General features: G+C 39.6%; 1 protein-coding gene across 1 annotated transcript in view; it reads left to right on the plus strand.

Moving 5' to 3' along the window:
• The first annotated feature begins 297 nt into the window (after positions 1 to 297).
• Positions 298 to 24405, plus strand: part of fut8b (fucosyltransferase 8b (alpha (1,6) fucosyltransferase)) — a 199754-nt gene continuing 175646 nt past the window's right edge. The window contains exons 1-2 of the mRNA XM_077510798.1: positions 298 to 382; positions 1528 to 1601. The gene's annotated coding sequence lies outside the window, so the exon portion shown is untranslated. The remainder of the gene's footprint in view (positions 383 to 1527; positions 1602 to 24405) is intronic.

A 24405-nucleotide genomic window follows, 5' to 3' on the forward strand; every position in this document is an offset into this window, starting at 1 on the left:
GTTATTTAATAAATGCTTAGTTGTAGTTTTAGGTAGTTTCACGATTATTATTATTAATTTTTTTTTCTAAATAAGTATTACTTGTGCTTTTAGGATCTGGGTTTTGGTTTGGGTTTTTCTTAGCCATGTTTTCCTTATGTTTCTTGTTCTGTCACTGTCTCGTCAAGTCTTATCATGTCCTCCTGTGCTCGTTTTCCTGTTCCCTTGTGTTATCCAATCAGCTCCTCAAGCCACTTGTCCAGGTGTCTCTTGTTTTCTCGTTAGTATGTGCATTTAGTTCCCTGCTTTCTTTCAGGCCTTGTCGAGTCTTTGTTGTTGTCCTGTCGCCGTCGCAGCTTGTTTCCCTGCACCTCTGAGACCTGCCCGCTTACTTTACAAACAAGTAAGTTTAGTTCCCATCCTTGGTTTGTGTTTTGTTGTACTTTGTTTGTTTATTAGTTAATCAAAGAATGTTTCCGAGCACACCAACTACGCCTCGCCTTGCCTCCCTCCACTTTGGTCCTCAATCCCCCACAAACCCGAACATGTGCGCAATATTAAAAAAACACCATAGGAGCAATGTTATCTGAAGGTGCTTTTCGTTACCAAAGACTAAAACAAGGGACATTTTTGCTGTAATTATAGTTAGTTTTAGTTTTGTTAGGTCCTCGAGAGCCCCTATGTTTTCCGTGTCTCCCTCCTTGAGCGCAGCTGAATCTAATGGTCAGCTAATCAGCAAGCTTTGACAACGATCCTGTTCATGAATCAGGTGTGTTAGTGGAGAGAAACATGGAAAACGGGCTGGATAACTGCTCTCGAGGACCGGACTTGGCCGCCCCTGGTCTAATCCAACTCCAAAATGTAAGCTTTTCAACATTAAATAAGCAACATGGTTCCTCCTAATGATGATCCCGGTGTTTTTCGTGCTAATATTCTTGAGCCTAAACTGCTCAAAAGTAAATTAATTATTGATGTGCACCAACTGCAAGTCGCTCCTCAGAAAGCCAAACCACTGGCTCATTGGACTTCCATGGCCTAAATTTACTCGGGCTCAGAACTGGAAGTTGAACCCCGGGGAGTCCGGGAAAGGACTGGTGTAAATGAGGTTAGCAGTTCTTTTCATTGCGTTTCATACGGCCGGATGCTAGTTCCACAGATGCGACCTCAAACCATCTGCCGATGACCGTTGTTTTGCCAATTCGCCACTTGCACTGTGCGTCTGCCAGATTAGGTGGTGACATCACGATTTTGTCACACATTAGAATGATTTGACATGCTCTGTTTGCCCGTCTGCCGCATTCCGCTCCAGCAGTGCCTTTTGACGCCGTCAAACTCAAATAAATGCATAAGTACAGTACTGTGCATGCATCAGCATCAGTAAATATCTCCTTCACAATTTGTGTCATTCTCCATTTTCAATGCAGTTCTAATGGGGAGCCAATTTGTCCTCATCTACATTTCTATCCATTATTCATGTTTTCTGCACACACAGCTTGCAGTTTCTCGCTTTTAGGCTAGCTCTCATGTTAACTTTTTATTTCCCCCCAGCTTCCCTTCTGTGTTTCCTCTCAGCTCTGCTTTGAAGTTCTGTTGCCAGCCCAAAAAACAGCTGCTTGGACGAGGTGAGAATTTCATTTTATTTATTCATTTTTTTATTTTTTTTTAGCTTTAAGTAAAGTTAAAATTCGTCTAACCAAACATTGAAATTCAAACAATGAGTCTATTTCCTGTCTGGTTGAAATCAGCCTGATTTAACACAGAGGCAGAAGTTCACCGGGTGTATCCACCACATTGACAACTTCACAATCATTTGAATAGGCATATCAGAAGCTAAAGCATTTTCTGAAGTTAATACTTCAGACAATACAATCTCACTTCCCAGTTGAAACGCCTCAAATATACTTTTGTCACATTTAAAGTCAACGTGCTATTCATCACCTAAGAACACTTTTCAACAGAGCCCCTGTAATTAAACACTATAGTACATTGAAAGGGGCAATAAGATGATTTTTTTTTTTTCCTGTTAATGATCCCCGAGGGGAGATTGGGCAGTTGATCGTGGTCTAAAAATGTAGCAATGCAGTATAAATAAAATAGGCTACAGTATTCATTTTTTTTCCACCCCTCTCTTTGCAGATGCATACCGCGCATAAGTACACACTCATACATAATGATGTCGGCTTCCTCGGCCTCGTGTATCTCCTTGCTTTCATCTGCGCTCAACAGAGCTTCTTTCCATTTCAAAGCTGTAACTACAACGTCTCTACTCTCTCGCATGCCATCTGCGGCGGCATCAGGCCAGGTAGCGCTTGAAACGACAGAGGCGGCCACACTTAGTAATGTGAGTGCATTGGTGGTGGACGAAAAGAACATTAACGAGCCAGTGTTAATTAGTGGTGTCATGGTCCCTGGCCTGGAGATGGAGGTATACTCTAAATTTACACTTTTTAAGTAATCCAGAAAAACGTCCTGTTTTAGCTACTCTAAAAGTAAATTACCGTAGATCATGAAGGTTAGTGTGTAACAGGGATCGAACCCGCACCATAAGCAAGTATCCGGTGCATGAGCACAAAGCACTTCCGTTAAGCTAAAACTTTGACCCACGACCACCGCTTCGCAGTAAATTTTACTCTAAACAGTCTATTTGGTCCCACTCTAAACAGAGTAGTATTTACACTTGGGAGATAGCATAATAATAATAATAATAATAATAATAATAATTAAAAAAAAGTCACTCAAGGGTTGAGGAACATTCTATTGCTATAAAAACATGGAACCTACCAAACTTTAGTCTCTTCTTTCATCAGGAAAAATTGTATATTTCTGTTTGTTTTGCAGCAATTGGCATTAGAATATAGCTAAGTTTCATCATTATTCACAAATTTGTTTAAAACAGTGGGGAGAAGAGCTTTTTGCAACATGGCCCTGGTTGATCTCTTATACTCTGCTGCCACTAGCTGGTCATTTTTATAATAACTACCATTGCTTTAAACACTCTTCAGTTCAGAGGCTGCATCAAAGCCTTGTGTATGCTCTAGCAAACAAAAACATAAAAAAAAACGTATAAATAAGTCTTTGGGACCATGGTAATATTTAAACTAGGACGGATTTATACGTTTTTAGGAGCGAATGATTTAATTTCTGAGAGAAAAATCTTTAGATACTTGACTCATTTAGCCATTTTCAGCAATAAAGACATTTTGTCCAGCATTAATTTGATAACTTCATTATTTTTCATGTACAATTAATTTCTTTAATTTTTTATTTTTTTTCTCTCCCCACTTGTTGACTGAAGATGGTATCACCTGTGCTGAGGAAGTAGGTAACGACCAATCATGGCTCAGTTTACTGATCAAACTCGGAAAACGGCTGAACCGTGATTGTTTTTTTGTCTTGTTGAAATTAGTTTTTAATATATTCATTGTACATGGAAAAAAAAAAAAAAATGAAGTTATCAAATTAATTCTGGACAAAATATGAACTTTTTTTTTTTTTTTTTTTACTGCTGAAAATGGCTAATTGAGTCAAGTATCCCTTTTAATAGTTTTTCTTTTTCATGGGCTAGGCAAATTCTAGATACTTTGAATAAAATTTACTCTGAATATTTTACTCTCTTCCAAGTGTAAATTTTAGTCTGGTTTAGAGTGGGACCAAATAGTCTGTTTTGAGTAAAATTTATTTGACATAATTTACTATGGCACGGTAGTCGAGTGGTTAGCACGTCCGCTTCCCAGTTCTGAGGTCTCCGGTTCGAGTCCAGGCTCGGACCTTCCTGGGTGGAGTTTGCATGTTCTCCCCGTGCCCGCGTGGGTCTTCTCCGGGTACTCCGGTCTCCTCCCACATTCCAAAGACATGCATGGCAGGTTAATTGGGCGCTCCGAATTGTCCCTAGGTGTGCGTTGTGAGTGTGGATGGTTGTTCGTCTCTGTGTGCCCTGCGATTGGCTGGCAACCAGTCCAGGGTGTCCCCCGCCTACTGCCCAGAGCCAGCTGAGATAGGCGCCAGCAGCCCCCGCGACCCTTGTGAGGAATAAGCGGTCAAGAAAATGGATGGATAATTTACTTTGTAAGGACACTATTTGAAGGAATATTTTCCTCGGGCAGCCTAAAGTTAGCCAGACCAATCACAAAGACCAGCCAATTAGAGGCAGAAGACTAACGTTACATGTCCTTTTTTTTTTTTTTTTTTTTTTTTTTTTTTTGTGGTTTGTATTTAGCCCAAAAAAAGTATTTGCGTAAAATACAATTCATCACTGAGAGAAGCAGCAAAAGACCCCAACTTATTTCTCTCTTGAAGGTCAAAGTATATTAGTATGGGAGTTAAGCGTGTACGTAAGTGAAGGGTGATTATGTTTATTAATGTCGACTTTTGGCATTTGGAAGACAGCAAGAGACTTTCAAGTGTGTGTGCATTGTAAATGTGTAAACGGGGTGATATGCGAGTGGAGGTGGTAAAGTGCAGTATAAGCCTGCCTTGGCACTCTGTGGGGAGTCAGGCGACACGTTCCAAGATAAAACTACACGCGGATCAGCATATTGAAATATATTTTTTCAGCAGAATTAGCTCTTTTGAAAAAAAAATCATTTGCATACCGAGTGCGAAAATAACAACTCTCACAACTTAAATCCTTTTTTTATATTTATGCCCTCCTTGTGTTGCCCCCCCCCCCCCCATTTTATTTCCTCCATACATGTTTTGGCTTGATAAGCATTTGTTGTCTTGCATAATGATGAAACGGAATTGCACCGATGAATTGGATGGATCTGCGGGAGAGCAGTGGAACATGTGGGAGGGCGTGAGATTAAAGCAAAGTGCAAGTATGGGAGAAGACAAGAGCGAGGGATTAGTGGAGTAGAGGGTATAAGAGAGGGTATTGCTGTGCAAGGTTGTTATTGAGGTGAGCCAAGGCTTGCAGAGATTATGCTCACCGGTCACACATCAATCACAGGGGACTTACTGTCAGGAACTTGGAGGTCTTTCACTTCCTGCGGCTCCATCGCCGTAGTGACCCGTCGTCTGTTTGGGCCTCATTAACCCAGCCTTGGTTCAGCATGTTTTGATAATGGTTGCTAAGCAGCTGGGGATGTAGCAGATAGTTGACGGATGTTGGTGGAAGAGTGACGACAAGACGTATGGGGAGTAAATGTATGTTGGTTTATCTTGTGATATTCTTCCAATGAATGTCTTTGCCTTAAGGCAATGGTTCTTAACTTGGGTTCGGAGGTCAAGGCATACACCTGACTCAAAAGTGGCTGGACGACTATGTGCAATATGAATTCACATGTATAACGGAGAATTTGGTGTTCCACAGGGTTCAATTCTGTGGCCACTCCTGTTAAGAAAACAGCATGTACAAATACCAAATATACACATGTACAATAAATTGGAACATAATTGTGACTGCAAATGATCACAAAAGTCCAATCTACCAATTAGCACGGTTAGCCTCATGTTTATTTTCCATGCCACATTTGGCACAAGTGACAAATTGCTTATTTCCAGACAACTAGACACCCTTGTTGCCACTTGCAATTCTGACATTAATATGGTTCACATTGAAAGAATTTCATTGTTAGTGACAATTTGTATTAGTTCAGTGCAAACTATGCCGACTGGAAAACATTCATGAAAACATATTGTTCTTCATAAATCAGAATATTGTGGATCACTTTGATGAACCAGCTCCAAAAGTGCTTTCATTTAGAATTCAACCAACTGCGATTGGTTGACCAGTTCAGGGTGTACCCCGCCTACTGCCCGAAGCCAGCTGAGATAGGCTCCAGCACCCCCCCATGACCCTTGTAAGGAGTAAGCAGTCAAGAAAATGGATGGGTGGGTGGAATTCAACCAAAATTTAGTTTAGAGAGCGTGACGGGATTAATTCTCTACGTATAGCTTTTTGTGTGGCTGTTAGTCCAAAAGAATTTCAAGTAGTCAAAGCCTGAATTAATGTGCCTTTCTGAAAAGACTTTTATCTGTAGAGATGAACTCTTGATAAAATGGCAGTTTCATCATCACTAATACCAATTAATTTTTCCTATCAGGCTTGTATCTTCAAAGGATGGATTTTTTTTTTTTTCCTGTATTGATTGACATTCTATCAGAAGTCTGAATGTTATTTTATGTTATGTAATGATCTCTACACAGACTGCTGCAGGGCAGTTGAGCAGCTCGAGCTATGCGAAATCTCAAGTTGTGCCGGGTAAACAATACGTGACCCTTGAGACTCAAGATCAGAAAATGATGGGAAGGTCAATTCCATTGATTTTGTTGTGAACTGAAGACATTTGGGAGTCGGATGAAAAGATGTATATTTGAGCTCATGGTACAACCGTTGGCACATTGCAGACTGTCACAATGATCTGTAGAATTCCACCTGTTAAAATACATTTGTAATTTATCTTTTCCCTTACAAGAGTTGGAGTGTGTTACTTGACACCTGTGTTTTGGCATTGGGCTTGGTGTGATCCCTAAACAAGATTGGGATCATTATTGCAATTCTGTTCTTAATTAACTGAGTCTACGGGGAATTTATATTCTGTATTTGTAATGGTGCATTTTTTTAATGCTCTCCAACCATAATAATCTTGATAAAGCAGATTTAAAAAAAAAATAAAAAATATGAAAAACCCAAATCAACAGAGACTGCTTCTATTTTACAGATGCATTTTCACCATGTGGGATACAAATTTAGTCGCCCATTCCTTCCCTCATTTGTGACTCCTCTAACAGCTTTTGAAGCAAGTTGTGCTGTCCAGAAGACATGATTTAATTAGCCTTCCTGCCTGAGCGGATCACGCATCACTTGTCTGGTATTGATCGAACTTGGAAAAGTGCCTCTGACGTGGGACTAGTTCTTGGTGTCAGTGTTAACACAAGTCCAGTTGGCTGCGTTGAGATTATCAGAGGATCTGATTTATTGGAACACAGGCGAACCTTGATAGTAGACATCTTTCCACGTTTCAGAAAGCACTTGTACATGACAAATTGGGTTAGTTTAATTACAGTGACACGACCTGTAAAAAGCAGGGTTAATATTTAATACTTGCCGGGTGAACAGACACTAGATGAGCGTGTGATGAGAGGTGAAAAGGAGCATGATAAGATTAAGATAAGCAGTGCGGAGAGATGGAACATTAATGCTCAAACTGGTAACGGAGCAAGTCCTGTAATTTGGGTCGGCTTAATGCTTTGAAATATGATTCAAAACAGAACATACCTAAGAAAGTTAAGGTGCCAGTAAAAGGGAAACATGGTCATATTTACCACAATATTGAATCTATTTTTATGCAACATGCATATGGTGCTTTTATACCCAACCCTAAAACTTTCAACATTGATATAACTTTGTTGATGTTCAAGCTGTCCATTCCGTTGCCATTGATTCACTGCCATACCACTGAAGATGAAAGCTTTTGAGCTGCTCACTGATAACAAGGCGGATAGTCCCTTTTCTATCCTTTACTCTGGAGGCTACAGTGACTAAGAGAATTCTAAATTTGGACTTATCTGACCAAAGAGCAGTTTTACATTTGGCTTCCGTCTATACGGGCTGAGACCAGTGTCTGAAACACTATTTGCCATCATTCCACCGCTGCGACTGAGAATTCAAAAAATTTTTGTGCACAAATCACATTTTCACTTCCTATCTCAACATTTTTGTTGGGCTTTATGGCAATGTTGTTCTTTAGTACTCTTTGTTTTTGTTACTTTTCATCATTCTTGGTGATACTACACCACTTGCTTCCATCATAAAACTTTCTAAACATCAGAACTTTTTTCGCCAACTTTCACAAATCCACACATTTTTGGGAGATATCTACAGGAGTATCTGCTCTATTTGGGCCTGGCAGGGATGCGGACGACATATAGAGAAGCGCGCCGGCGTATCGGTGAAACTTTGCCAGTGGGGATTTAGCACGCCGCTTCTATCGATTCACCTGGCAAATCTATGCTCTTTGTCTAACAAAAAAGATGAGCTGGTTCTTCCTCAAAGGACCAACAAAACTTTACAATGCTCTGACGCTCTTTGATTTACTGAAGGTTTGTTCCATGCCAAATCAACCTCCCTAAAATTCATCCATCCATTTTCTGAACTGCTTGCTCCTCATAAGTGTCGCAGGGGGTGCTGGAGCCTATCCCAGCTGGCTATGGGCACTAGGCAGGGTACACCGTGAACTGGTTGCCAGCCAATTGCAGCCCCCCTAAAATTGAAAATTTGTACTAAGCAGACTTTGATTTTAATGAAACTTGGTGTACTTGTTGAAAGTGATGGCACAACACTAAGTCTCAATTTTGAGGTCAATTGGAGCAGGGAATTGGGAGCTACGACCCACAAAAATTGGGCGTGGCTCTTTTTTATTTTAATTTTTTAAATTTTTTTTAACCCTTATCTCAGGAACTCCTGGGTCAATCTTCACAAAACGGGTATTGAAGATTGGTGCATATTTTAGTAACCTTTTGTGTAATCTCTCACATTGTATGCTTTAGAAAAATTAGATTGCAACTTCAAGGTCAATTTAAACAAAAGGTGAAACGGATACGAAAATGGGTACCAATCTTCTAAAAGATTGAATCATTGTTGAATTCTCTTTCCAACAATACATATTTTGTGAAGATTGACCCAGCTGTTGCCGAGTATAAGGATTCAAAGAACACTCCCCTTTTTGCTGAAAATGTCAAAATTCTGCAGGCCGTAGCTCCCAAATCCCTGCTCCGATTAACCTACAATCTGAGATTTAGTGTTGTGACATTACGATCAACCAGTACACCAAGTTTGATCAAAATCTACTTGGTGAAACTCACTGTGTGATTTGACATGAAACAACCCAAAATTTAGCTCAGTGAACGCATCCCTGACTGCGCTTAAACTGCCGTCCAAATTCACCGAGTGGGCTGTGTCAGAACTAAAGGTAGCCTGAATGTTTTCTCTTTAGACAGAGGGCATCAAATATGTGAGAAACATGACGTTTGATTTGTGCCTTTGATCCGTCTTAGTGCTGACGGAAGAGTAGAGGAATAACCGTCAGATCTTTGGCCAGTCTGGTGATGGATGATATTAATACTTTGAAGTGTCGATCTAACCTCAGTCGTGACTGAGCGGTAGAAAACGCCCACATACTGTATGTCTCCATCTTCCTCCATCTCTCTTGCCATTCCCCCGTGTCTCCCAGTCGTAGTCTGTAAGTGGACTGAAGTTCTCTTTACAAGTCTGTAGCAGCCCTTTTTTGCGTTTTCATAAGAGGATTTTGACCAGATGTGGAAGAAAATAGAAAAGGGTCATGTTTTCTTGCTTGGAAATAACCCTACAGGTTGGCACCTTTCACTTTGGCTTGTGCAGGACAAATCACTTTTCTGGGAGGTTAGAAAGAAACACAAAACAAAAGAGCAGCTCATTTCCTGCCAACTCTGCTTTTTTTGCTTTCCGCTCCATTTTTTAGGTTCTATTTTGCTGCCTCTCACACACAGAGCAAATCCTTATTTACCACTCTCTCTTCTGCCTTTCCCTTACCTTTTTTTTTTTTTTTTTTTGCACCACAGTCTTAAAAGCATGGCTTGGTGGTGACCCAATTACTCTAAGTTGTCCCTCCCTGGTAGGATGTAGCCACATCCCTCCCGGGAGACTCGGCTTGCAGCACACAGACGATCCATCATTCTCTCCTGCCACCTCCCTCTTGTCACATTTGTTACTGTCGCACAAACACATACGCTTGCAGGCATACACGCGTGCCTCCTCGTGCACGCCCACAGATGGTCTCGCAAACACGTATGCAAATTAATAATAGACAAATCTCTTCAAGTTTGGACAGAGGTTGGGATTTATTTGCCATGTACATTTAGCCGCAAACACTCCTACACGCTCTCGTGTGCTGTTGCGTGAATATCGGTGGGCGTGTGACACACCTTGACAATTCTTCTTCTTTGTTTTGACAGGCTCATCACTCCCCCGCTTGTTGTTAGTATAATCCTGTCCACGTTTGCCCACAATTCAGTGATTTGAATGTGAGGAAGGCAGCGGGTCAGTTATTCATTTTAATTGTAGAAAAATAGATATCAAGCTGCTAGGTATTACATTTATCATTGAGTCATGAACAACTGTTTTCTTACAAAACCATGTTTCTACAAATTAAATCCTTTTCAACCTATAGTCAATTGCATGTATTACAAAGTCAATATATTAACTATTCATTCTGCTGAATGTTGCACATATTCTCTAATTTTGAATTTGATACCTGGCACTGATTGCCGAAAAGCTGTGAAAGGGGAAACAAAAAACAAACAAAACTTTTTGCAACATTCAGAGCTCATCTGCGATTAACTAACGCAAAGCGGAAAAGTATGCCGCGGTCTGACGAGTCCACATTTCAAATTGTTTTTGGAATTTATGGACGTTTTGTCGACCGGGTTTAAAATTGCAAATCGCAGCGTTTTAAACTTGGAAGCTTCAGAATTTTTTTTAAATTAGGGCTGTCGCTATAGATTATTTTTTTTAATTCGATTTTTCTGTCAATTATAACATCAATAAAATGAATATTGGGATAAAATTTTATTTTGCATTAAAGTGTATTACTAAACCATTTCCCCCCCAATTGCTGTTTAATAACCAATTAATGTTGTACTCACTGACTTTTTATTTTTTTTAAAGCTAATTTAGTCACTGGTTAGGTCGTTTTCCAAAATTAAAATAAATGTTTGCAAATGTCTTATTTTGATTATATACAAAAGATACTCACTCTACTCTGATGAAAGACTACAGAAATCGGAGAATAATTAAGGTTGAGAGACTGAAATTTGATTTTGGTAATTTTAATTTAAACAATGGCTCTAAATGATTTCTCAATTTGATAATCGATTACTTTTTTAAATTAATTTTGACAGCTCAATTTTGTATTATACATTTGTTGGGCTGTGATTTTCGATGTTGACCATTTATGTAAGCACCAAAAGTTGCTCTTCTACTAATTTGGGTTGCAGGCGAGCTAGATTCTATGCCAGGACACACCTTGGACTGGTTGCAATCACAGCACATATGTAAACAAACAAACATTCAAACTCTCATCTTATAGATGTTATGAGGATGTGGGAGGAAGCTGGAATATGGTCAGAAAACTCACACTGGTATCTGACAGCCAATGCAGAGAAACCATACCAAGTCAAACGCTAGCAGATTAATTGAGATCTCATCTCTAATCTCTGGTCATTAGTTTAATGATAGAAATGCTGAGGCAGGCTTCGATTGAGGTGAGCCACTGCTTTGCCCACTGGACCTCTCTCTAATGGATACAAACCTGGATTCCACTTCCATGTAAGCTTTTTTTTTTTTTTTTTTTTTTTTTTCCCCCTTACCTCTAATTTGTTCACTGTGTGTCACCATCTCCCCTTCTGGCTACTCAACTTTTCCTACTCCATGTGGATTCGCACAGAGGCAGAAGGGTTATCAGCACATCTGACAATCAAAGCCTTCTAAAAAGTACCTGCACCAAGCCTCATGCAGGAGACGTGCCTAGAGGCTGGAAGGAAATGTACTAAAGTTTAATAGACTTTTATTTTTTTATTCCCCCCCCCCCCCCCCCCCCCCTACCAAAAAGCACCATCCAACCAAGAAAGCTGTGAAAGAAGGATTATCACCGCTTGCCTGCCTCTACGACATGAGCAAGTTTGGGTCCAGCATGGCACCACGACAACGCTTGGCAGCGTCCGTATGGAACATGGACAGACCCAAAGTGGAGTTGCCGTCCCATACTTTCCCTGCTTGGTGACCATCCAAGCAGGTTGGCTGGAATTACTCTCAAATATGTCCAATTGAACCCAAACAGCTGTTGTGGGTAAGTGAATCTGGGGCCGTTTTTTGGACATGACTTCCTTGAATCCTAAGAGGTGTCGTTGAATCGTGGGTGCACTGTAAGGACATGGTAAGATCTATCTATTGTGTAGATATTTGCCACAGAAACCCATTTTTTGTCAATCTGGATTTTGCTGGCTTTTGTTAAAACCCTGGAATTGACATTCTCGTTGGAGGCACTTGAATAGCAGTTCCGTATTAGCAGTGCAATGAAGTCTCGCTTTGCTATTTTATGAAAGAAACCAATTACATCCGCAGTGATCCCACTCCTTCAGCCACTGACCATGAATGGAATATCAGTTTCCTGGTAAATTTGTTTTTCACCCTCCGTTCTTACTGATGAAGGAATAGTGGAAATCCAATTTTCTGATTAAATGCTGTCTTCATTCTTGTAACAGTGTAAAGTGTTGAGATACTTGGTGATAAAATCATGTTAAGGGTATACTGGCTTTTAATAAGGACAATATCATCTCTACTTCAATTCCCGCCCTCTTTTGGTAGACCCATTTTAGAGGTTCGTATTATTGCACCAGCCTTGCGACATTTCTTGTTTTAGTAAACAAGGTCATGTTCCATGCCTGCAGGCTGTGCTCTAACTCGTTGTTATAATTCCAGTTTGAGCCTGACCTGTGGTGGCGCCCATGAGACTCTCACAGCTGCTGCTCATCAGAAATTATGTCTTGTATATTTACGAGGCTGCTTCTGCTCCTGTCTTTTGTCGGGCTATTCGCTTGGTCATGCCTCAGTCCAAGATCTCCTCGACCTCGATCTTACCTTCCTATCTTGTTTCTTGTAAGTTCTTGAAGATTTCTGTTCTTTGCTTTGTTGCCCTTTGGGATTGGTTCAAGTGTTTTCGGTTCCGCGTATTTGTTGAATCTTTGCCTGTGTGCTTGATTTTTGTCGTAAGTAAATCCTTTTGTACATTTACTTACTTGTCCGTGTTTTTGGGATCCGCTGATGCTTAACGAGATCTAGCTACACCTTGGACTGGTTGCCTCCAGTATATATGGCAAATTATTTCTCACAAAATCCAATCAAGCTTAAATTTGTAATTACATTGACTGACAGTTATTTTATCATATAATCGGCAAGATGCCAGTCACTGGAAATGTCATAAACACTAGAAAATGAGAAGCTGCGCTTGTGTGGTGGGGAAAACATGAACCAAATATTGTGAGTACAACCCTTTTTTGAAAAGAAGCTTTGAATCTCCCTGGGACACCAATACTGAAAACAGTGGGGAGTGTTTTTGAACAAGTCTCGGAGCATGAGGCCGCCATCTAGCAGCCTGATTAATCCTCCCGACAGCTTTTCAATGGACTGATTTCGGTGTTCGAAAATGGTGTCGCGTTTGCAAACATTCTATGTAATGGCTCCTGAAGGCGCCGATGAGCTCTCCGTGGTACAGAGTACTGGTGGAGCCGCTATGTTCTGTCTGTAAACACCAGCAACAAGGGAGTGAAGCCTAAAGCTGATTGGCTGAACATCTCTTCTTCAGAACACTTGCTGTCTGAAAGGCGGACAATCATCTGATAAAGACACGAGACTTTGCACATTGCAAAACTTCACAAATCATGGAGATGAAATGCGCTTCCATTAAACTTGCAGGAGCGCTTCAAACTGTATGATTCCTATTTTCTCTCAAAGAACCCACATTGTTTTGTCTGTGTATGAATGGATACACTCACTAAATTAGCCAAGCAGTTTCCTTTTGTGTGGTGCCTGTGTGCAAATGAGAGATTTGTGGGTGTCTGGTTGTCAAACGGCAGTGTGTGTGTCACCGTGCTCCTCTCTGCACAGAAAGACAAAGAATCCACGGAGTCAATGCGGGGTTGGAAGCAATTGCTCCTATTTTAAGGAGCGCTGTTGCTCGTGTGACACGCTCACACCGCATAAAAGAACATGGCTGACATTTAGCCATTATACTCCGCCAGTGCCTTTGCTCCTGTGCACTAATTGACTGTGTTAACGGGTTGGTTTAAAGACCATGTTAAATGGAGTATATGACGGCTCTATGAAAACTGGAGAGAAAAGGAGGCTTTGACGTGTGGGTTCTCAGGCTAGTGACCCGAGAGCGTCGTTGGCTACACAAAGCTGTATCGGCCGTAAATTGGGTGCTGCACCCACTCTGATCTGTAAAATCCATGACAGAGCAATTTAAAAAAAAAAAAAAAAGATGCTCCAGAAGAAGTCTGCATGTTTGAGACCCCAGAGGGTTTGTTTTTTCCCTGCCAGTGAACGTAGCGATTTCTTGAATATTTGTTGCAGGCTCACTCTGTTCTTGCACTCTCAAATTAGGATCTCAGAGAAGAGACCATGAGAGCTACAGTACACTCTAAAAACAATTGGGTCAAAAAGGGACTGACCCAACTTTTTGGATAATTCATATTAACCCAAAAATTTAAATAACCCAACTTTTTTTTTTTTTTTTTTTTTTAAACTGGGGAAAAATACAACTTTTTTTATTTATTGAAACCCCCCCCCAAAAAAAATAAATAAATAAATGACCCAACTTTCTGGGTTATTTATTTAACACAAAAGTAACAACTTCTGTGATTGGCTGGCAACCAGTTCAGGGTGTACCCTGCCTACTGCCCGAAGCCAACTGGGATAGGCTCCAGCACCCCCGTGACCCTTGTGAGGAGTAAGCGGTTAAGAAAATGGAGGGATGGTAACCCAACTTTTTGAGTTATTTCTCCTGAAAAAATTAAATAACCCATCTTTTTGGGATTATTGAACACTAAAATGACCCAATTTTTGTATAATTCATATTAACCTAAAAATTTAAATAACCCAACTTTTTTTTTTTTACTGGGAAAAATACAACTTTTGGAGTTATTTATAAATAAATAACCCAACTTTCTGGGTTATTTATTCAACACCAAAGTAACCCAACTTTTTGAATTATTTATTTATCCCAAGAAATGTAAATAACCCATCTTTTGGGTTTTTTTTAAACACAAAAATAACCCAACTTTTTGTATAATTCATATTAACCCAAAAATTTAAATAACCCAACATTTTTTATTTTATTTTTTTACTGGGGAAAAATACAACTTTTGGGGTTATTTATTTAAAACCCCCACCGCCCCCCCCCCCCCCCACTCCCCAAAATAGATAAATAACCCAACTCTCTTTTCAACACAAAAGTAACAACTTTTTGAGTTAATTATTTATCCAAAAAATGTAAATAACCCATCTTTTTGGATTTATTGAACATAAAAAGAATCCAACTTTTTTTGGGTTATTTTACCCAAATAATTTAATAACGCAACTTTTTAGGTCATTCACTTAACCCAAAAACTGGGGCCAAATGATTAAATCACAAAACAACCCATTTTTGGGGAGGGTTGGACAAAAATGGGTGGAGGGGTCAAGTCAAATCATCTGTGTTGGTTGTACCAAACAACCCAGTTTTGGGGGGTGTTTTGGGGGTTTTTCATTTGACCCAAATTTTGGGGTTAAATGAGTCACCCAAAAAATGGTCAGTCCCTTTTTGGCCCAATCTGGTTAATTTTTGACCCAACTGTTGTGTTTTGAGATATCCTTTCAAAAACAATAATGAGTCATTGCTTATGTTGGGGTATAGTGTAGCAACAAAGCTTGTATTTTGCCCAATTTTTGAGTCAAGTCATCTTTATGCACAAAGATAGTGTTGCTATGTGACTTTTACTGGATTTATACATGGATTTCACTTCCCTTCAACATGAGGTTTTATTTTTCCCCCCTAAAGTGACTGCAGTTTCAGCAGCAGACAATGACCAAATACAGTGAAACCTCGAGTTACGAACGACCCATTTTTTTGCGAACCATTACGAAGATACACAGACTCTTTGTGGAAAGCCTGCCTGTAGTTAAGTACGTTTTGATTTGAGACAAATAAGATTTTATCTATTTATTTACATCGAGAGGCAGAGACGCAGTACACAGGACATGTGCATAATAATCCGGCAAAACACACAATTCTCAGACTGCACCCACAGAGTGTGAATCGTAAAGGACCAAAGAACGACGTCACATAGGTCCAGACATCACCTCAAGGATTAAATGTTGACATCACAAACATCGCCTTTTGTAAAGAGACACTTGTTACATCAGTACCTAAACATAACATGAACTCTGGTGCATGCGGCCCAGGCCATGACAACACTACAGTGAAATCTGTGGTACATTAAATAAAAAGAACAAGTTGGTAGCCAAGTAATGCTTAGATTCTCTGGCATTTAGGAAAGAGTCTATCAAGGGAGCCACAGTTGTTGTCACTTGTGTTTTTGTACCAACATACAGTTGTTTAAATGCGTTTCAGGTATATTAGATCAGCTAACATATACGCGTATGTTGTACTGCACGGGAGATTGTATTAGACCATCAATAAGCGCAGAAAGAGGTACGGTTTTTATAACATGCCGTATAAAGTCACATGACAATGCACAAATGATTGATGTTAGCATTGTTTTAAAGGATTACCATTATCAATCTGCGGGTGGCTTAATGTCTTCTTGTCCTTGATTTGTCTGACAGGTGGTAGTTTTAAAACATGCAAAATTTTAGTAGAGCACCACCTGATTGGATTGTCCAATGCGAGCAGTCAAGCTGTGGCTCTCGGTCGGTGAATGTGAGCACTTAAATCGTTAACATTGACGTTCTGTTGCATGCTATTTAATCGGGTAGTGTGAGTTATGAGCTATAACTTGAAAAATCCAGTGCCGGTATATGTAACTGCTGAGTTTACGGAGCTGAGTCACCATAGCAACTGCTTTGACACTCAACTGCCACATTGACTGCCAATCGCAGCGCATTATTCTTTTACGTTTTCAGTGATTTGAAAATCCAGGCATCATTTCAACTAGACTGTTAATTGGCTGTGCGTATACTGTATGTTTTACTGTGCATGTGTGGGAAGATGAATCTTTTTCTCCCTCAGCCAGTTGTCATTACCATACCTTGAGTGCTTGCAGTAATTATGCCTAAGAGCTGGTGTTTGGCAGACACCTCACGCCACTAATTGCTTTAAGTTACCGCCATAGTTTCAACCGAGGGGTTCTGGGGTGTGCATATGTCTCTTTATGTGAATCTTCCTCAGTGCATTCTCTCCGGGGGTAAGGCAAGGTTTCAGGAAAGGTTTTCGATTTAATACACATCTTGCGAGGAGGCTTTCTTCGCTCGCTATCAAAGGTCTGCGCAGAGTTGTGCAGAAAGACAACGAGCTATAGTGCCTGCGGGTGGCTGACATCTGTGTAGTCAGACAAAAGGTTGTCACACAAACACACACACACAAGCTGATTTTTTCTCACTGGGCTTGGCATACCATGAGATACAGTGGAACTTCAACTCCTGTGCTTTAAAAGCCCCTAAAGTTTGGAGTTGAAACAAAATATCTGTGGTAAACAATCATTAAGTGCTTGTTTGTTTGTTTTTTAAAATATTTTAATCAGTTTTAGAGACCCCATACAACAATATGCATTCTTTTTGCGACTAAGATGACATTAGAATGTAGAACTACTTCTTGTTTAAGAATCATGGGAAGTTACTTCTAAACCTTAAATGCATCTCTTCCATTTGACGTCGTATAACCTACCTCTTATGGTTTCTGCTTTTGTGATTTTTAGTGACGGGACGATATGTTTTTTTTTTTTTTTTTTTCCCCCAAGGCCGATACGATTATTAGTAGTCAAGGAGACCGATATTTCAAGCAGATATTCATTTTCAGTAAAAGACAAAATATCGTCAACATTTTAAAAATGTTTTTTTTTTTTTTTTTTTTTTTTTTAAATTTTCGACATACAAATAATTGAAAGCTTTGTTTAAAAATTCTAACAAAAAATTGCAGGTAGCTTCCAGAGGCATCAGCATGTGTTGAGCTAAATTAAAAACAAAGCAAGGAAATTTATACTGGAGATAGTTTTCCAAAATTGTAATAATTTCTTAACTTTATTTTATTTTTTTTTAAATAAAAAGTGTACGAAGTTCCCAGTGTCACCATCATTTTGTTTTATTATTTAAATAAATCCATAAATGAAAAAATTCCTGTATCTCACTGAGCGAGGAAATTCATACGAATGCAGCTAATTTGGTTCCAAAAGATCTTCGCAAAAATTGTCAGAATATGTTCAAAATAGTTTTGTAAAAAGAAAAAACTGTAAGCATTTCACAAATCCTAATGAAAACCCTTAATTTCGCTACATTTGCAAGCATTCCCTGCTCAGTGAGATGCCAGCTTTATCGACCTTCAGATTAGAAAATGTCTATTTGTCAAAATGCCAAATATTGACACCGATAATCGGCCTGGCCGATAATCTGGTGGTTAGTTTCAGTGTATTGAATCTTTCAATTTTTTTCGCAGAATAACTTGCAGTTTGAGCACTGTGTACAACTGCTGATTCTGTTAAGCAGTATTTAGTGCTGTTGCTTTTATTTTGGAAACTAGTTCCTTTTTTTGGGGGGGGGGAGAATCACACACTAGTGGACGTGACAGTATACGGAGCCGATGCTAGTTTTGACCAAGCTTTTGGAAATGGAGTAGCACTTTTTGTGACTGGTGCTTTGCATTTGGGTGTCATCTTGAACTGGTTTCTTATGCTAGCTGCTAGCTAGTAACTGGCAAGCTGCAAAAGTTATGTTTTAACATTTTCCATTACATTAGATGTGGCTGACTTAATTTTTATTCTCCCGATGAGTTGTGTGAGATTCAGCACTGTTTATCACCCCTCTTTGTTTGCATCAACAATGTTCAAATGTTACTTTGCCTGTACTGTACACAGCTTCTTGATCTTTGTGTTGTACTGGGCTTCTTTATGATAGAAATGTTTTGGTCTCAAGAGGTCCTGACAACAATACACACATGCTCACAAATATAAAAGAAAAACAGATGCTATTCAGGTTCGGGGGGGGGGGGGAAAAAAACTACAATAGGATTCATAAAAAAACGGCAATGAATAAATAACACTGGTGCTGTCAAAAACAAGTCTTCCCCGATGCCTTTGTAATTTTTTCCCTCTTGACTTTCTTCACTGGGATCAGACATACAAAGATACACAATCTTCTTTCTTCTATCCTTCCAACAACTGTAAGCAGGCCTCACTTCCAGACAATATGTCACTGATTCAATAGTATTCCACTGATGATATCGTCTGATATCCCCCCCACGTATCGAGCTCAAGAGGCGCAGAACTGTTTGAAATTTCCGTTACTTTGATTCTGTATGAAATAAATACAAGTAATTTAATCGGAACACTCGATGCTTGTTTGGAGGTCCATCAATGAAGAAGACTTGTGCTTACCTGTCAGTTTAGATGATTGAAATCAGTTAGCTAACCAAATCAGCTAGCTCAACAAATACACTTTTGGTTGTTTTCTCTGATTAGACGGAGAATCTTTGAATTGCAGTTGACAACATCAAAAAAAAAAAAAATATCTCTTAGCGGCCATACAGAATATCTTGCTTCTCTGAATGTTGCATCATCATCGGTAATGCTCCCTGCTTCACATTTCTCCCTGTTCCTGCTGTTTTATTTCCATTTTACTTCCCCCCCCCCCCCCCCCTATAAGACTCCCAAATCTCAATCCATGAAGCAAAATCTCAACTGCACTTAATTTTATCTGTCTGTTTTGCTTCATCTCGTCATCCGCGGAGGTTGAAAAAAGGAACAAGCCTATTTTGACAAAGTATGGAATTGAAAGTACCCTTATCTGTATTCAAATGTAGGAAGTTAAAGTAAAAGGGGTTGTGGGGGATTGGCTGTGCCGACATTTTGAGATAACGATTCATTATTCGGCGGGGGTGGGAGGTGGCATGACGGCCCGAAAATGGACTGACCGTTCAGGAAACTCACGATATTCCATGGCCAGATATTCCAGCCCCTGCAAGTATTTGATCATTATAAAAGGCAGCTGCTTTTTTTTTATTTATTTTTTTTTTCCCTTTTTCTTTTTTGTCTCAACACCAAACACAAAAGTGTCTGTGTAGTGGCAGAGCTATGGGACTCTGTCAAAGCTTAATGTTAGAATGAGTCAGCAGCAAATGTAATAACGGGTAAAAAAAACAAACTGCTTTCAACACATCTGCATCTGCACTTTTACCGTAGTGCAGTATTATACCTGTGACTTAAAATGAACTCCTTTACTCCCAAACACGAATAAATGTTTTATTTGAAATGTCTTAAGTGTCCCAAAGACTTATTTATACGTTTTTGTATGCTTTTTTATTTTTTTTTATTTTTTTTAAATGCTAGCGCAAACGGAAGGCTTTTCAGCCTCTCAACGGTTGAATAAATGGTAGTTATTACACAAACGGCCAGCAGGTGGCAGCAGAGCAAAGGAAATCAACCAGGGCCATGTTGAAAACAAGCTAAATTACTCACAATTCTAAATAGATTTGTGAATAATAATGAAATCTAGCTATATTGTAATGCTAACTGCTGCAAAACTGAAACCAGATAGAAATATACTTTTTTTTTCTTTCTTTTTTTCCCTGATGAAAGAAGAGACTTTCATCTTTCTTTTGGTAGGTTCCATGTTTTTATAGCAATAGAACACAATATTCTGAGGGCCTTGCAAAGTCAGACCAGCCGGGAGTGAAGAGGGATTGCTTCTATGTGAAAATGGCTGGGAGTGAATGAGTTAATAATTTCTCGGGGTTATAGTTGCAAATTAAATGCCTTACTGGGATATGCATGATATACTGTAAGCCCGTCACAAAAATAATTAGTTCAGTCAATAATTATGGTTGTAAAGCCTGACCTTTGCAATGAGTACAAGTTTGAGTGTGCAATTATGGAATATGCTACCCAGCTGTAATATGTAAACCTTGTTTTGTCTAATTAGGCTCTCCGATGACATATTGACAACACAATCTCGAATGATTTGAAGAGGAAAATAATTGAGTGAAATTCCGCTTTTAGAATAACACGCAAAAAAAAAAGATGTCTGTGTCACAATGTTCTTATTCCTCGAGCATTTCTGTTCATGTACATTGTATTTCAATCTTTTGGGTGCTTCATCTCCAGTTTGACAAAGGACTCAGGAGTACAGATACAGACAAAAGAGTTGAGAAACACAATATTTAAGTCGAACTCTGACAGACTTGAATCTTTCACACTTCTGCCAACTTTCAAAAGTCATGATCGGAATACTGAGTATGCGTATCGGTATTCCCGACGCGGGCGTGAGGATCTTTTTCAAATCCCAAAGACTGACACTTTTGGCTGCTTAAATTGTTTTGCTGATGCCGCGATACACTAAGTGAGACAGATAGTCTTGTCCCAGCTCATTGCATAATGTCAATAGACAATCAGCCATTTACTAGATTCTCTCCTCAGGGTAATTGGGCCAATGCAATTAGTGCAAGGAGACTCCTAAGTGTTCCCAAATGATGCGGCGTCGCCGACATTGCAGATCACCACTTATGCTGAGGAGAGCCCAGCAGCTCCAGTTCCAAAGACACTCAGACTACACTAGAGGTGCTTGACGTGGCTTATTGTGGCGTTAAGTACAAGTGGTACTGAAAAGAAGATTGTTGAGGCTGTTAGTTCCGTTCGGTAATTGTACGTATTAGATCAGTGGTTCTTAACCTGGGTTCGATCGAACCCCAGGGGTTCAGTGAGTTCGTGTCAAGGGTTCGGCGGCGGTCAAGATGCACACCCGACTCGGCCTATCTGTGCCTCAGGGAAATTTGATGCGCTCAGTGGTCGACTTGTGACTGCTGTGATGGTACGTCGTGTGAATTCTTTTTCTTCACATGTATGTATGGCGTTCCACAGGGTTCAATTCTGGGACATCTGCTGTTTTCAGTGCATTTGGGCTGTCAAAATTAAAGCATTAACTCTGAAGATTAATTTCACGCCGTATCGCAGCGGTGTCCGAACTACGGCCCGCCATCCATTTTTTTAGTGGGCCGCAACATATGCTAAAAATGGCATTTGACTCAGTTAAAATAAAATAAAAACAGGTGCTATTAAACTTTATTTTAGTTAACTAAAACTAACGAAAAAACTAAAATTCAAAACTACAATTTCGTTAACGAAATAAAATAAAAACGAAAAATGCTTTTTAAAATAAGAACTAATTGAAACTACATTTTATGTTTTCAAAACTAAAAATAAAACTATAATTATAGCAAAAATGTCATTCATTTTAGTCTTTGGTAATTAATGCATGAGCCTTTGGGGAGGATTTTAAATGTGATTTATTTTTTTTATTTTTTAGTAGATTTATTTTGATAGAAACCGGAATAATGACGTTGCAACCATGGTGTTTTTTAAATATTGTGCACAAGTAATACACATTTAAAAAAACAAACAAAAACAAACTACAAACTAATACTGAAACTAACTGAACGAAAACTAAGCATTTATTAAAGAACTAAAACTAATTTAAAAAAAAACCTAACAGAACCACCCTGTAAACTAATTAAAACTAACTAAATAAAAAAAATAAAAAAAACTCAAAACAAAATAAAAACTAAACTGAAAAATTCCAAAATTATAATAACCCTACTGCCATATTACAAATAAATCGGTTTATATTCGGTACCATTTTTATAAATATGTAAAAGGACAAATAAATGATTTTTACAACTTTTAAGACTGAACACAATTTCTCTTCATAACATGCGGCCCTTGCCTCCTTCTGATTTTCTATGTGACCCTCAAATGAAAGTTTGGACACCCCTGCCGTATCGTTTCAGAGCAAAATTCCCTGCTCACGTTACCGCCACTGGGCCTCGCAAGCCAATGCTGCTGGAGTGCAGCGCTCGTGAGCAGAGCTAGACCTGACAGCGAGAAGTTCTGCGAATTGTTTGTTTGAGTCAATTTTGATTGTTTTAAGTGTTCCATTCAAAGCTCAAACAATGCTGTTAACAGTTTGATTCTAAATATACTTTGTATTTTAAACAAATTCCAAGATTTTACTCAAGTAAATATATGTTACAAGCTTTGAAGAAAAAATTGGAAGCAAATGTAGAAAAATGCGATTTTAACACGATTAATTATGGAAAAATTGTGCGATTAATTGGTTTAAAAAATTTGTTGCACAACTAGCTATTTTTTTTATATTATTTTTTATTTTAATCGTATTTTATTTTTCAATAAGGGTTCAGTGAATGTGCGGTAGAGTACCTCCACCAAGGCTAAAGCCCAATTCACACTGGCTGTGGAACGGACGCGGTGCGTTTTCCGTATGGACGCGGCAAGGATAGAACGCATTCAAGTCTACGTGTCAATTCACACCAGCTGCGGTGCGGAAGGGATGCGGCGATGCGGAAGGTTTCCGCAAACGTTCCATTTTTTCCCGGACGCCGCATGCGGATTTTCACGAAGCTAAAGATACACGAGCCGGACAGGAAGTTGGGTGCCTCTTATCAAGATAAACCCGGTATATTTCAAAATAAAACAGTTTGCGAACTTAGTTTTTTTGGGAGGGAAGCTAGCTAGCTACATAGCTCACAAAATAGGACTATATACACGGTTGTTATTGCTTGAACTCAACTCTCCAGTGTGAACCCCATGTGATCTTGTGGTCTGGCGGCTGCAGATTTCCGGACACGCAACGCACGTGGAAGCCGTACGGGAAACACACCGCGTCCTTTTCGCACTCAGTGTGAATCGGGAGTAAGAACCTATGAAATCTTAGGTAAGCAGCGCAGAAGCTGAACGTGCACAAGCTTAAATGCAATTTTTCAATGTTAACCATTCCAGGCATGTTCATCCCCTTGACCTCACCTCATCTTCCAGCTCATGGCTTACTCGCGCCCTTGGGATCCTTTCCAAATAGCTCATCTCTTTTAGCTCCAGCTGTGATGCAATACTTTCCGAGAGTGATGTGCCTCTTCGCATCATCCTTTTCTCCTTTCATATCTGTCAATCAAAGTCCTCGTTGACTGGGCTCAAATCAACAATTCAGTCACATCCATGCCCCGCTCTCCATCTCCCATCCATCATTCGTTGCGCCGTTCTTCATTTTTTATTTTTTTTCCATGGCTCAGGAAGGGCTACGGATGGCAAATTCAAGTCGGCCAAGACGGCAAGCCATCAAGTATAGTAGCTGAGTGTCGGGTTTCAATGAAACAAGACAGTTGGCCGGGAGGTAAATGGACCTGTGATCATTTTCTTTAATTCTGGAACAAGAAGAATACAACAAGTTCCAATGTTGACATGTTAACAGAGCCGTTTCCTTAACAAATAGAACGACAAGCATTTGCCTAATTTGAAATAACTCAGCTGAACTTGTTGAAATCGTAATCTTGTGATCATAGCGTCACTTGCATTAGCTGCAGCAGTTGATGGTTGAATCGTTGAAACGAAGTACTGCAGTTCTTGTTAAATCATCCGTTGGCGAGTATAAATCTAAGAGGTGAGCATTCCGTCAGTACTGTTGCTCGTTTCGATGACTGATGATCTCAGCAGAGACCGGCTGTGATTGGCTAAGGAGGCGGAAACTGACAAATTTCGTAAAGATGACATCACTTCGCGGATGGCCTGGCAGCTGATGAATGACGAATAGGGACTGGCAAATGCGCCTATACCTCAGATAAATGCACTTAGAGATCCTTTAACTCATTCAAACCCAAAAATGTGTAAATACGTTTT

This window comes from Festucalex cinctus, chromosome 21 (assembly GCF_051991245.1).
Source record: "Festucalex cinctus isolate MCC-2025b chromosome 21, RoL_Fcin_1.0, whole genome shotgun sequence".
In the NCBI taxonomy this organism is placed as follows: domain Eukaryota; kingdom Metazoa; phylum Chordata; class Actinopteri; order Syngnathiformes; family Syngnathidae; genus Festucalex; species Festucalex cinctus.